Consider the following 15,419-nt stretch of genomic DNA (forward strand, 5'->3'; position numbering starts at 1 on the left):
TACACGTGTTCCCAATCCTGAACCCTCTCCCACCTCCTTCCCCATACCATCCCTCTGGGTCACCCCAGTGCACTATCCCCAAGCATCCTGTATCCTGCATCGAACCTGGACCAGCGACTTGTTTCTTATATGATATTATACATGTTTCAATGCCATTCTCCCAAATCACCCCCCCCACTCTCTCCCACAGAGTCCAAAAGACTGTTCTATACATCTGTGTCTCGTTTGCTGTCTCACATACAGGGCTATCATTGCCGTCTTTCTAAATTCCATATATATGCGTTAGTATACTGTATTGGTGTTTCTCTTTCTGGCTTACTTCACTCTGTATAATCAGCTCCAGTTTCATCCACCTCATTAGAACTGATTCAAATGTATTCTTTTTAATGGCTGAGTAATACTCCATTGTGTATATGTACCACAGCTTTCTTATCCATTTGTCCAGTGATGGGCATCTAGGTTGCTTCCATGTCCTCGCTATTATAAACAGTGCTGCGATGAACATTGGGGTACACGTGTCTCTTTCAATTCTGGATTCCTCGGTGTGTATGCCCAGCAATGGGATTGCTGGGTTGTATGGCAGTTCTGTTTCTGGTTTTTTAAGGAATCTCCACAGTGGTTCTCCATAGTGGCTATACTAGTTTGCATTCCCACCAACAGTGTAAGAGGGTTCCCTTTTCTCCACACCCTCTCCAGCATTTATTGCTTGGAGAGTTTCTTAAAACCCATTTTTTGGTCCCATCTCAGAAAGCTCTGGGCTTCCCCAGTGGCTCAATGGTAAAGAATCTGCCTGCACTCTCAAGCTCATGGCAGGGCTGTCACTCGTGCTGGCTGGATAATGCGGCTTCCGGCAGCCAACTTTGGCGTCTCTTGCCTCACGGATTCTGGGTTTGGTGCCCAGGGAAGGAGACCATGAGGGTCTTGCTGGGGCAGCTCTGCACGAAGCCAGAGGAGGCATGACGAGCCTCCGGGCAGGCTGGCTGCTGCCTGGGGAGCCACCCCCTTGACACTGTGATGCCGCCCCCTCCCAGGTCGTCAGGACCCCAGAACGGAAGGGCAGCAGAGACCCCACGTGCCCCCTTGAAGCCCGGGCCTGTTTCCTGGAAGTCTTTAGCCATCACATTTGCTATTTGGGGAGCTTTATTGGCTGGAGTGAAGTACTTCAAGAAAGAAAAGACAGAGAAACTGGAGAAGGAATGGCAGCGAAGCATTGGAAAGCCTTTATTGGGGGCCCGTTTTCCCTCACAACTCATACTGGCAAGTCCAAAACTGATAAGGACTACCTGGGTCAATGGGTATTGATTTATTTTGGTTTTACTGATTGTCCTGATGAACTAGAAGAACTAGTTCTGTCCAGAAGAACTAGAAAAAATTATTCAAGTCATGGATGAAATAGACAGTATTCCAACTCTGCCAAATTTAACTCCACTTGAGTATTTGCAATTCTAACAAGTTCCCAGGTGATACTATGCTGCTGGCCTAGAGACTATACTTTGAGATCCAGCACCCCTGGGACATGAAACAATGTTTATTCCTTGTGGTCTGCAAATCACAATAGAGAATAATAGTGATAGTAGCAGTGATCCTATGAAAATGGCAATTTATGGAATTTTAGTTATGCAAGGTGAATGTCCTAAAAATAAAATGTACACCATGGTACCTATAAGTAATAATACTATACTGTATCCTATTAGGTTCTCCAGAGAGAGAAAGAAGGGTCAAGATTTTATCATGGGGGCTGAGAAGTCTGATAATATAATATCTCCTAGATGGAGATATAGGGAATCTAGTGGTGAATTCTGTCTGAGTCCAAAAGCCTGAAAACCAGGGAAGTGGACAGAGAAAGTCCCAGTCTGACTCTGAAGGCCTGAGGAACAGAAGTACTGATAGTCAAGGGTAGGAGAAGATAGATGTCCTAACTCAAGCAGAGAGAGCAGATTTACCCTTCCTCCATCTTGTTCTACTCAGGCCCTAAATGGATTAGATGATGCCCACCTGCACTGCCAATCTTCTTTACTCATTCTACACGTTCAAATGCTAATCTCTTTCAGAAGCATACAGACACACCCAGAAATGTTTTACACACTATCTGGGCATTGGCCAATCAAGTTGACACATACAATCAACCACACATCCTTAAAGTTTGCTAAGAGGCTAGATTTTATTTCACTGTTCTTATCACAAAATAATAATAAATAAAGAGGGCAGGAAGAAACTTTTGGAGGGGATGGACTTATTTATGGCATATATAGCAGTGATGGTTTCATGGTAGGCTACTTATCTCCAAACTCATTATTTTATACACTAAATATGCACAGCATATTGTATACCAAACATTCTTCAATAAAATAATTTTTTTTAATGCAGTGTAGTTGCTTCCAGAACAATCTAGTAGCTGACAGTGCTTGGGAAGGTATTGCTTCAGCTTTATAAGGTTAAGCTTTGCAAAACTGATGACTTGTAATTTTAATAATAAAATTTTTAAATTGTAAAGAACAAATAATATTTGAATACTTAAAAATGGTAGTGGGAGAGAGGTTCAAGAGGGAGGGGACATATATATACCTATGGCTGATTTGTGCTGATGTTTGGCAGAAACCAACACAATTCTGTAAAGCAACTATCCTTCAGTTAAAAAATAATTTAAAAAGAAAAGAAAAAAATTGTAACTTATGGGCTGAAGTTCAAGAAACTACTGAAAAAATTGGAGGTGGTAAAGAATTTTGAATTTTAAAATGGTATTCCAGGTGGTGTCTATGTTTAAGGCTTCTTACCCATCCATTGCATTTGTCTGCTGTCTCTCTAGCTTAGCAAGTTTTGATGCCCCATGCTTGCTTTCATCTTATGCCACATTTTTGTTACTGAGAATGGCCTCTTAGAGCCAAACCATAGAATTCTTTTCTAAACCAGTTCCTGATTGTGTCCATCTGCATCATAGCCACAAGAGGTAATTATAAACAATTATCTGAATTAGAGTCTGGGGTGTGTCCAAGAAATTTACATTATTATCAACTTACCTGAATGGTTGACATGCACATTATGTTTAATGAAGCACTCTTCTCAATAATCCTCAATATTTCTCTCAAAAGAAGTTGTCCCAGCTCCACTCATTCTAAATTATCACAGCCACCTGGAGATTGTAAATCCTTAGATGGCCTGAACAGTTCTCATTCCCTTCACATTGCCCAAGGATACCAGTACCATGATTTATAAACACTGACACTCAAGAACAAAATCACTAAAAATTTACATGCTTCCCCAGAATGTGGGCCATTCATTCAATTCCCAAAGAAGTGCAGAGCTGACTTTGGACTTTCCTTCCCAGATCTCATTGATTTTACTAAAATTACCCTTTCTTCTGTGAGTTTCAAGAAAAGCAGCCACAGAAGACCCTGTGCGTGCATCTGGAAAGGAGAGTAATGTGACTCGGACTAATCTCTCCCTAAATACTTAAGACTTGGGATATCGTTTGTAATAAGGAAAAGTTAATAATGCAATTGGTAACCTGGATGATCATTTTTTAAAGATATCACATCTATTAGAGTCCATTCATACTTCAAGGCCCTTACAGCCACTTGATTAAATTTCCTCCATTTGCTTGTCCACACTGGGAAACATCTCACCGTGCTCATAAGCCAGTAAAAACTGTCTGTGGTCTTTACCAATCAGGAGGATGAAAGTACAGAACGACAGGAGCAAAAGCCTTGTTGCACGTAATGAAGCTGTGGAATTACAATTCTTCTCTCTAGATACCCAACTTGCTCCTGCATCACCATCACCAAGCAGCTCATTCCCTCCTCCCTGACCACCCCCTACCCTTGGCAGTGTCTCTCTCCTGTCCATTCCAACCTTCTGCTTGTCTGTGGAATTCAGGAAACAAGGATATCTATAAGACTGTAATAACAGCAATTACAGGTACACTCCAGTGCTGCTGCTGCTGCTGCTGCTAAGTCGCTTCAGTCTTGTCCAACCCCATAGACGGCAGCCCATTAGGCTCCTCTGTCCCTGGGATTCTCCAGGCAAGAACACTGGAGTGGGTTGCCATTTCCCTCTCCAATGCATGAAAGTGAAAAGTGAAAGTGAAGTCGCTCAGCCATGTCCAACTCTTAGCGACCCCATGGACTGCAGCCTACCAGGCTCCTCCGTCCATGGATTTTCCAGGCAAGAGTACTGGAGTGGGGTGCCATTGCCTTCTCTGACACTCCAGTGGGAAACCAATAAAAACCTTACTGTAGCATTTTCACTGGACTCAGCCTACATAGTCTCCTTTTCCCCCCAATATTGTCCATACTGCGATCCTCTATAGAGAATCCAACTTAACAAAGTTACAACCAAAACACAGAAGACAGAGGTACAGGGCAGGGCAGTGGGGTAGACAGGCAGGTTGTAAGAGAAATTTGAGCTCAGCTTAGGTTCACCAAAACTTTTTAATTCTGTTTCTTCATCTGTAAAATATGGGCATTTGCATTGGAACACAAACGTGGAGCTAATGTAAAGCATGGTGTATTATGCATAAAAGAGCCAGCTACTGGGGCTTCCCAGGTGGCCCGGTGGGAAAGAATGTCTGCCAATGCAGGAGATACAGGAAATGCATGTTTGACCCTGGGTACAGAAGATTCTCTGGAGAACAAAATGGCTACCCACCCCACTATTCTTGCCTGAGAAATGAAATGCCATAGACAGAAGACCCTAGCAGGCTACTGTCCAACAAAGAGAGAGAGAGAGAAAAAAGCCAGCTACTAACCACAAGGAACTTATAATTTAATAGTTTCCATAATGGGAGAAGGCAATGGCAACCCACTCCAGTACTCCTGCCTGGAAAATCCCATGGACGGAGGAGCCTGGTGGGCTGCAGTCCATGGGATCGCAGGGAGTTGAACATGACTGAGCAATTTCACTTTCACTTTTCACTTTCATGCATTGAAGAGGGAAGTGGCAACCCACTCCAGTGTTCTTGCCTGGAGAATCCCAGGGATGGTGAAGCCTGGTGGGCTGCTGTCTATGGGGTCGCACAGTGTCGGACATGATTGAAGTGACTTAGCAGCAGCAGAAGTTTCCATAATACTGAGGTAGCATAAGAATACAGAGCACATCTTGGCCTTCCTGGGATGCTGTAATATAACACCAGAGATTGGATAGCACAATACACAGAAATTTATTTTCTCACAGTTCTAGAAGTTGGAGGTCCAAGGTGAGGGTTCCAGTGTAGCTGGCTTCTGATGAGAGTTCTCTTCCCACATTGCAGATGCCTTCTCACTGCATCCCCACATGGTGGAAAGAAAGCAGGCAAGCTCTCTGGTATCTCTTCTTATACAGCTCCACTTTATAAGAGCTTTTCTAATCTTAGTTACCTCCCAAAGTCTCCAGTCCCCAAAACCATGACGTTGGGAGTGAGGACTTCACCATATGAATTTCAGGGGCCACATTAAGCCCGTAACAGAGAACCTCCATAGCCCATCTCCCATTTGACCCTAACCCTTGAGACCAGACCTGGATACTTTTAAATGGAAACTAGAACCAAAACTTCTCAGGGCAGTAAATTGGAGAAATCTGAAAATTGTTCTAAGAACATATAACCTTCTACAGTATCATATAACTCTCCTAGCCTGAGGAGCAAGCATTGTTAGTGCCTCTAATAGAAGGGGCTGGTGAGATGCTCCTTCACCATAGATTCAGGGTGAAGGGTAGGAGGCAGTTACATATCCTACTATTGTAGACGACTTCAGTTCACTTTGGAGAAAAGCCTCGTGAACACAGTACCAGTTATTTTACCCTCAGTCCATGTCCAGTCCCATCATTTCATGGCAAATAGATGGGTAAGAAAATGGAAACTGTGGCAGATTTTATTGTCTTGGGCTCCAAAATCAGTGTGGATGGTGAGCAGCCATGACATTAAAAGATGCTTGCTGCTTGAAAGAAAAACTATGACAACCCTGCTACTGCTAAGTCACTTCAGTCATGTCTGACTCTGTGCGACCCCATAGACGGCAGCCCACCAGGCTACCCCATCCCTGGGATTCTCCATGAAAGAACACTGGAGTGGGTTGCCATTTCCTTCTCCAATGCATGAAAGTGAAAAGTGAAAGTGAAGTCACTCAGTTGTGTCCGACTCTTAGTGACCCCATGGACTACAGCCTACCAGGCTCCTCCATCCATGGGACTTTCCAGGCAAGACAACCCTAGACAGTGTATTAAAAAGCAAAGACATCACTTTGCCAACAAAGGTCTGTATAGTCAGTCAAAGCTATGTTTTTTCCAGTAGTCATGTTACTGATGTGAGAGACCATAAAGAAGGCTGAGCTCTGAAGAACTGATGCTTTCAAACTGTGGTGTTGGAGAAGACTCTTGAGAGTCCCCTGAACAACAAGGAGAACAAATCAGTCAATCCTAAAGGAAATCAACCCTGTGAATATTCATTGGAAGGACTGATGCAAAGCTGAAGCTCCGATACTTTGGCTACCAGATGTGAGGAGCCAACTCATTGGAAAAGACCTGATGCTGAGAAAGATTGAGGGCAGGAGGAGAAGGGGGTGACAGAGAATGAGATAGTTGGATGGCACCACCAACTCAATGGACATGAATTTGACCAAATGCCAAGAAATAGTGAAAGAAAAGGAAGCCTGGTGTGCTACAGTCCATGGGGTTGCAACGTGTCAGACATGACTGAGCAACTGAACGACAACATGTCATCCAGTTGTGCTGGGGCTTGCTAGGGCTGAAACCAAAGCTGCCAGAAATTTTCATATAAAGTGTTATGTGTTAAATTGTGTCCCCCTCAAAAAAGTATATTGAAGTGCTAGCCCCTTGTACCTAAGAATGTGACCTCTCTTAGAAATAGATTCTTTTTGGATATACTTAGTTAAGATGGAGTCACACTAAAGTGGGCCCCTAATTTAATATGACTGATGTCCTTATAAAAGTTGGCCATGTGAAGATAGACCACATGAAGACACCACGTGACAAAAACACCACGTGAAGACAGAAGATTGGAGGGATCCATCTACAAGCCAAGAAATACCAAAGATCGCTGGCAATGACCAGATGGTAGGAAAAGGCAAGAAACATCTAGGTTTCAGAGGGAGCCTTGCCAAAATCTTGATTTTGGACTTCTAACTGCCAAAACCAAAAGCCAACACATTTGTGTCCTTTTGAGCCACCCACTTTGTGGTACTTAGTTAAGGCAAACTGGGCAAAAAATACATAAGGAAACATGTCTGTAGGTTGAATGCAAGCAAAAGTTTCCCTGCCTCACATTGGGTAATAAAGGTACTACAGGACACTCAAAATAGCTCCTTTTCTTCTTTTAGGATGTTCTGGGTAAAGAGCAATACTAAAGACAAAGAAAAAAGGTTCAGGATTCTAGCAGTTTTGTCTTTTAGTGAGGAACACATTCAGGAGGCCAGAAGACAAATCTCAGTTCAATAGGGTCACTCACTGACACACATCTTTCGGACTCTGAAAGTCTCTGATTCTCAGAAATGGACAGCCTATGGGACATGGCTCATATTTGTATCTGGTCTGGCAGAGTGTCCTGAACATGCATCATTCCTTCAAGCAGTGCTCCTGGTAACTAAGAACTGGTGAAAGGTGGAAGGGGTATGAGATTAACTCTGATTTGGCTACACAGAACATCAGGGGTTACCTCCCAGCAGCTATCCTCTGAATACCCACCTCATTTTTTGAAGCTTGGAGACACCAAGTGTCCTTTCTGCTACCACTGGGCATTGTCTCCTGCCAAAGGAATGACCTGGGAAGACAGTTAAATAAGCCACTCTCCTCAGCTCTTGTTCATGTTCTTATTACTCTACTGCTTAACTTTTGATTTTCCATCCCCACTAAATCTCCAGACCCCTTATCTGAGACCTCAGGCTGGCTTTGGGCTTGCTTCTTCCCCTTCATTGCTTGGCAGCTCTATTCCAGTTTCCCAACCCCTGCTGTTCTCTGCTGTGGGTACCAGCAACTCTGCTGGAGTTGCTTGTTCAGCTCACCTCGCCCGCTGCTGAATCCTACCTCTCCAGTCCTACCAGTCTAATCTCCTGCTCACTGCTCAGAGGGTTCCTGGCACTCACATTCTAGCTCCTGATGTTATATCCTCCAGTTCCTCTTACTCATTTGCTTGTGCTGAAACTAAAAAAGCATCCATATCCCTTAAGAAAAGCACTCACAAAGTGGTGGTGTTTATCTCTTTAGAAGCAGACTAGCTGACCTCTGGCTGGGAAGTGCAGGGGTTTAGTACCTAGCAAATAGTCGCCTTGTCCTTGTTATACAGCTATCTGCTGGTATAGTTGAGCACAAGGACAAACAGATAAGAACCTTTTTCTTTGTTCATCAGATGGAAAAAAGACGTCATGCCTTTATTGACTGAACCCTACATAACCTGGACCAGCTCCAGACAGAAGTAAATGTATCCCAACTGGTTAAAAAAAAAACAAATAAAAAAACATTTCAGAAGAGGGCTAAAGATCTGCAAAGAGTTGACTCATTGGAAAAGACTCGGATGCTGGGAGGGATTGGGGGCAGGAGGAGAAGGGGACAACAGAGGATGAGATGGCTGGATGGCATCACTGACTTGAGGGACATGAGTTTGAGTGAACTCTGGGAGTTGGTGATGGACAGGAAGGCCTGGTGTGCTGCAATTTATGGGGTCGCAAAGAGTCAGACACGACTGAGCGACTGAACTGAACTGAATTGAAAGATCTGGTGACTGCTAAACTATCTTTCTTACTCATTTCTCTGCCCCTACCTGCTATATCACCATGACAACCTACTGGAGAAACTTCAAGAGCTTGCCTTAGAAAATGATAACTCATACACTGATTGCTATAGACTGAATGGTTGTATCCCATGAAAATTCATATGTTGAAGCTTTCATCCCAAGTGTGATGATATCCAGAGGTAAGACTTCTAGAAGGTAATTAGTTTAGGTTAGACCATGAGAGTAAAGGCCCTGTGATGATAGGATGATAGAATTAGTATCCTTGGAAGAGAAGTAAAAGAGATTAGACTGTGCTTGTTTGGCTGCCTCCCTCAACTCTCTGTCCCTGCCATATGAGGATAGTGCAAGAAAGCAGTCATCTACAAGTCAGGAGGAGAATTCTCTCCAGAGCCAGACCATGCCAATATGCTGATCATATAGCCTTCAGAACTATGAGAAATACATGTGTTGTTTAAGCCACCCAATCTACAGCGTTTTGTTATACCAGCCCAAGCTAAAGTACTAATAGACTGCCTTTATGTGTGATCAACTTATTAAAACCTATTTTCACCTAAAAAGAACAGTAAGAAGAGAGTGGCATAGATAACCAACAAGTTTGCAGGGACAGTGGAGTTGACAAGCCCTATAATAAAGCAATGGGTTGATGAACTGACACTATGGTCAAGAGACATGACTGCACTCTCTGATTATGAGAGCCCTGGGAATGCATGAAAGGCTGAGAAAGAATGGAAGGACAGTGAGAAGATAAAACATTTTGAATACATCATAGTTTTGCCAAGGGAATTATCTTTCCATATTTTTTGCACAACTTAGCTCCTTCCTTCCGAGTTATAAAACTCGGATGTTTTATAACCCAGATGGCTAGGTGAGGGCAGCCAGGCTCAGCCAGCCAAGGACTTCTGAATATTTGACTCGTGACTATAAATCCAACTCACTCTTTTTGTTTGTTTTTCATAAATTTATACAACTCAAGGGGAGAAAAGATACTTCCTCTTTATACTAAGTCTAGAGCTTCTGGCATTGATCTTTGTACCATGTGAGGAATCTCCTTAAGGGACCACATAGAGGACAGTATAAATGAAAGAATCCTGATGACATAGATAGAAACCTGTATCTAGACATTTCTGAATTCTCAGTGGTGTGTACTACTAAATCTGATATTTGAAATTAACGATGAGCATCCAAAAAGATGGGAAATTCCATGGACAGAAGAACCTGGTGGGCTACAGTCCATAGGGTCACAAAGAGTAGGACATGACTTAATGACAACCAATAACAACAATCCAAAAAGATACGACTTCAAAAAGAAGTCACAGATTTAAAAGGTTTTTTTATCAGATATTATTTTGGCTTAAAATTTAATTATTTATCCCAAAGTAATTTTGTTTCTAAAAATTTGAAGAATCAAAATTACAGTTGTGAAGTGTTGCTCACTCCCATTGAATCTATTTGGTTATGCTGCTGAATATCTGTTTTGTAAGCATTTATCACTTGAAAAGGAAAGGCCTGAAGGAGAAAAAAGGAGTACTTGTTAGGATTTATTTTATTTATTGTAAAAGTTTCTAGGCTGTCATTTCCAGAAATCGTCTCTTTAGCTCATGCTCCTAAGTCATATTTAATTTACTTCAGAAGCAATACATATTTTGTGTCACGTAGTCTATACAGCAGAGTTCGGTTGTTTTATTACCCAAGACTATTTCTTTCTGTGATATATACTCACTCACAAAATCTGAAGGACTATTCTTGTTATTTGCTGTTTTCTATGCAATCTTTCTTTCATTCAAAATGCATCTCTTTAAAATATGCATTAGATGTTTACTCCTAAGTATTTTATATCTAAATAATAAAAATATAAATATGGTAATCATAGGCCTCATGCCTATTAATTATTAAAAAATATATATTCAAAGCATTTTTCACTAATGATTTCACTATTTTTAATCATGCACATTGTGATAGATATTACACTGTTAAAGAACCTGAGGCTGTCATTGGTGCATAACCAAAGATCATGTTGTCATTAGGCTATACTCTATGCTCCCTGTCTTCTCCCCACCTTCTATAATCTTAGACTCTTGGGTTTCTACATTAATTGAGGCTGTGTTAGCTTTTTCCATTGAGTTAGAAACACTAGTTCATGAAGAAATGAATGTAGTGGGATCTTAGAAGCTGTGGTCTTACAGACAGACCATATCATGGCGGATATGCAGAACCAACTACAAGTCTTTTTAATATCCACAAAATTGTTGTGGCCAGTCATAGAAGAATATAAAAACAATCTAGCATTCAGTTAATGAGGAAGACTGCTACTTTCCTGAGATGTTGCAAACCAACTCAGAAGAAAAATAGTTGGTGAGATGTGACTGAAACCCAACAGAAACCAAGTGAATCTAAAGAGTTTAGATTAAGAATACCTGTTGTAAAAGCAACTAGAAGCAAGAGTGCATGTTATCTCAGTGGTGCAAGATGAACTGGCTTCGTTCAGTTCAGTTCAGTCGCTCAGTCATGTCTGACTCTTTGTGACCCCGTGAATCACAGCACGCCAGGCCTCCCTGTCCATCACCAACTCCCAGAGTTCACCCAAACTCATGTGCATCAAGTTGGTGATGCCATCCAGCCATCTCATTCTCTGTCGTCCCCTTCTCCTCCTGCCCACAATCCCTCCCAGCATCAGAGTCTTTTCCAATGAGTCAACTCTTCGTATGAGGTGGCCAAAGTACTGGAGTTTCAGCTTTAGCATCATTCCTTCCAAAGAAATCCCAGGGCTGATCTCCTTCAGAATGGACTGGTTGGATCTCCTTGCAGTCCAAGGGATTCTCAAGAGTCTTCTCCAACACCACAGTTCAAAAGCATCAGTTCTTCAGTGCTCAGGTTTCTTCACAGTCCAACGCAGGCAAAAAAACTCTCTCATCAACAAGCTGTCTCAGTTCTCATGGGCAGGGAAGCTCCAACTAACTTGGAACAGTAAAGCTATTTCCTAAGTGAGAAAGTGTCTTCTAACTCCAGCAAGTCATAGAATTAGGTATACAGATTATAAAATTTACTTCATCCTTTGAAAAATTAAAGGATGAAATAATTTAAACATATTTTAAAGGTTTAAAGGAATGTAATAGGTTAAGTCTAGAATGAGCCAGGTTTTTAAGTGCATTCATTTCAACTTGAATTGATTGAAAATTATCACCCACCCTCCATAGCAATCCTTCACATTTTCTAGATATAATCACATATGGACATTGAATTTAAAGGTTTAAGGAAAACCAGATTTTAAACTGTGCTTTTAATAAACTGAATTCTAATTTAAAGTGTTAAGTAACAATCATTCATTTACTTTCTGCTCACAAAAGCCTTCCAACCATCAGCCCTGGGAAAAACAAAAACTTAAACAAAAACCAAAAAGCCTCAGAGATACATGATATCTGGGTCAGGAAAATATCTGTCTGTTGTGTGTTGAGTAAATCACCGTTACTCAGGATGAGTGTCCACTGTCTAAAGGCCATCTGGAGCAGTAGGAGACAGTCTTCCTGCCCATTTTGTTCTCATTGGCAAAGAAACGGGGACAAAGCAGTTGTAACTTGACTTCTCTGAGTCCACAAAAAATGCTGAATTGATTACAACAGAAACGTGGGGGAGGTGAATGAGGTTGGATATACTCATTGTGAAAGACAAAATGCACCAGATAATTAAGACAATTCTACTCAGGCTCTTGCATTAGGGGGAAAACATCCATTAATGAAAAACATCTTAAAGAAGAGAGGGAAAAGCTGGGGTTTTATAAATGAAGGAAGATTTTGAGGAGGGGTGGAAGTGGGTCTTGTTTTGGAAGATGCTAGGGCAGGGTCTGTTGTTAATCTATTAATAACAATCTGTCAGAACAAAGAAGGGGGTGGGAGGGAATTTTCCAAACATTCTTATCTTACAGAAGCATAGGATCACTATTGTCATCATAAATACAATTCCATGAAGCTAGATTTTCAGCAACAGCTGTGACTAAAAAAAATCAGTGTCCTGAAAAAAAAGAAAAAAAAATGAACATTCGGCTTTCCTTTTTTCCTTCTCTTATTTTAGTTCCTAGGAAACTGTGTCAATTTGAAATACTTCTAGCACAAAAATACATACAATAGAAAATTTTGTGTAAAATTTCTGCATTCAAAATTAACAATACATGTCCTTTTCTGAAAAATACTGCCTTCTACTTTAAGATGATGTCCTCTCTATTTTTTTTCTTATTAAAAACTCTCATCATCTAGAGAATGATGATGATATATGATACATTTTTATAAATGTCATACTTTTAAGATAAAAAAGAAATAACTATATATTTATTGTCCTAATTTTTTGTTAATAATTCAGTCATTTGAACCCAAAATCAAGGGAGATAATTTTCTGTAAAATAATACAGTTGGAGGAGGCCAAAAAGTCTCAAAATCTACTCTCAAAAATCCCCTGGTACTCTTTTATCATGAAATATTCTAGAAGATTTAACATGTTATCATTAACACCTACAGTTTCCTTCTCAACTTACAATTGGGATGACTTGGGGCAGCTAAAGATGAAAGTTTTTGAAGAAAAAAGGAGAAAAAGAAAAGGGGCACCCTATGAAGAAGTAGAAAAATTCTCTTAATACACTTGCATTACAGTTTTTCCAAAGGTCACAATGAGGTACTGCTTAGCTACAGGTTAACATGTTAAATCTTTTACTCTTTTCTGCATAAAAAAGAAACCACCAAGTTATCCAAGCTTATTATCCACTATCCTTACTATAGGACATTTAGAGTACCTACTTGAAAGTTACAGGATGCAGTCAAGGAAAATCAGTTAAGGCAGAAAAAGTGAAAGCAGAGGTTTAGTCATCAAAAAATTAGAGGTAGATTGCTTGGGGGATTGGAGAGGCAGGCAAGATGAGTCCTATATCAGTCATGGCTAGAGACAAATAGTCAGTCAGGTATATTCATGGTGAGCAGGCTGACCCTAACATCTTACAGTAAGTATAAATACATGTCAGAAATCACTACTGGGTAAGTGAAACACAGTCAGGATGTCATCTCCCTAGTGAATTCACAGAACCCATTAGACTTCTAAAACCAAGAAATGCACTCAGGTCAAATGACATGAAAAGGGACTCTAATTGCCTGTAATATATGACCTGATAATTAGAACCACATCACCCAGTCAGACTAAGACCAACAACACAGCTGGCTTCATAGAGAATCTATAGTTCTACAAGTAGCTACCTTTTTCCCACTGGGAGCCAAACGAAATAGTTCTATAACCTAGAGTGGGGCTGTGGCTTTAAGTAAAGGTGATTGAAGTTGTACAAAATAGAGGAAACTATAACAGAAATGAACACGTGGTTTCAAAATCAGAACCACGTGACAATTCTTTTGGGTACCTGGAACAACACTATAGAGCAAACAACTGAACAAATTTTGGGGATCAGTAATCCAAAATAAAAGATTAGTATATATTACCCAAGTCACAAATTCTTTATAGATTTCCTATCCTGAAAAGGAACTGATCTCAAAATATAGAAAATTCAGACCAGAGTGGGGAAGGAAGAGGAAACATCTGAATAAAATGAGGAGATGTGACATATTCTAAGGATTTCATAATAACTCCTATGTCCTGAGTAATATTAGAAGCAAGAAAGTACAATAGGGAAAAAAATATATATATATATACTTATATATATGTATGTATATATATATATATACATACATATATTCCCTGGTGGCTTCCCTGATGGCTCAGATGGTAAGGAATCTGCCTGTAATGTAGGAGACCCAGGTTTGATCCCTGGGGCGGGAAGATTCCCTGGAGAAGGGCATGGCAACCCACTCCAGTATTCTTGCCTAGAGAACCCCATAGACAGAGGAGCCTGGCAGTCCATGGGGTCACAAAGAGTCAGACATGATTGAGCAACACATGCACACACAGACACACACACACAATATTTTGGAAAGATCTGAATGTCCTAATCATGCTGACTAAGTGGCTAAGCTAGATTTAAGCGTAACTATTTTTTTTCCCCCAATGGATGCCAAGCTGTTTCTATAAAATTTTTCTATGAAGAGATTCAACTGAAAAAATATTCGGTTGATTAAGGTTAACCATACAGCCTTTACCCCAGGATATTGTAAAGAAGTTCCTTGTATTAAAAGTTTCTACTTAATACCTGAAAGATAATATAGCCTTGAGCTGATTGAACTGAGTAGACACCAGAAGCTCTATTTCACTAAAGCAATCACTTCCATTGAAGCGGCAACTAAACACAAAGGCTGGCCTTTTAAGTGTATTAGAATATGATCTGCTATGCACAGCAAAGCACATGGACCATTGAATTAAGAATTACTCCTCCTCCCCCTGAAAGTCTCTTCTTTGACTTATTTGATACTACAGAAGAAAAATCAGTTAGATGAAAGAATGAAGGGGAAATAATATTTATTGACTGTCTATTATAGAAAAGGCAGATGTTAAGGCAGTTTTCTTTCATATCTCATTTATAATTCAGATATTCCTAGATGAACTATCTCAATTATTCCTCATTAAGCACTGGTACATGTATTATCCCACTGACTCCTTGTAAAACCCTAGATGTCAGGTGTATTTATTCAGACTATATAGATGGAAAACTGGTACTTAGGTGTATTAGACAACAAGTCACAGTACACAATCAGTGAGTGCCAGAGGGAAAACATTATAAGCT

General features: G+C 40.6%; 1 pseudogene; it reads left to right on the forward strand.

Moving 5' to 3' along the window:
• Positions 1 to 774: 774 nt before the first annotated feature.
• On the forward strand, positions 775 to 1,449 carry LOC100140559 (protein SCO1 homolog, mitochondrial-like; annotated as a pseudogene).
• Positions 1,450 to 15,419: the final 13,970 nt, after the last annotated feature.

The sequence above is a fragment of the Bos taurus genome, chromosome 11 (assembly GCF_002263795.3).
Source record: "Bos taurus isolate L1 Dominette 01449 registration number 42190680 breed Hereford chromosome 11, ARS-UCD2.0, whole genome shotgun sequence".
NCBI classification, from domain to species: domain Eukaryota; kingdom Metazoa; phylum Chordata; class Mammalia; order Artiodactyla; family Bovidae; genus Bos; species Bos taurus.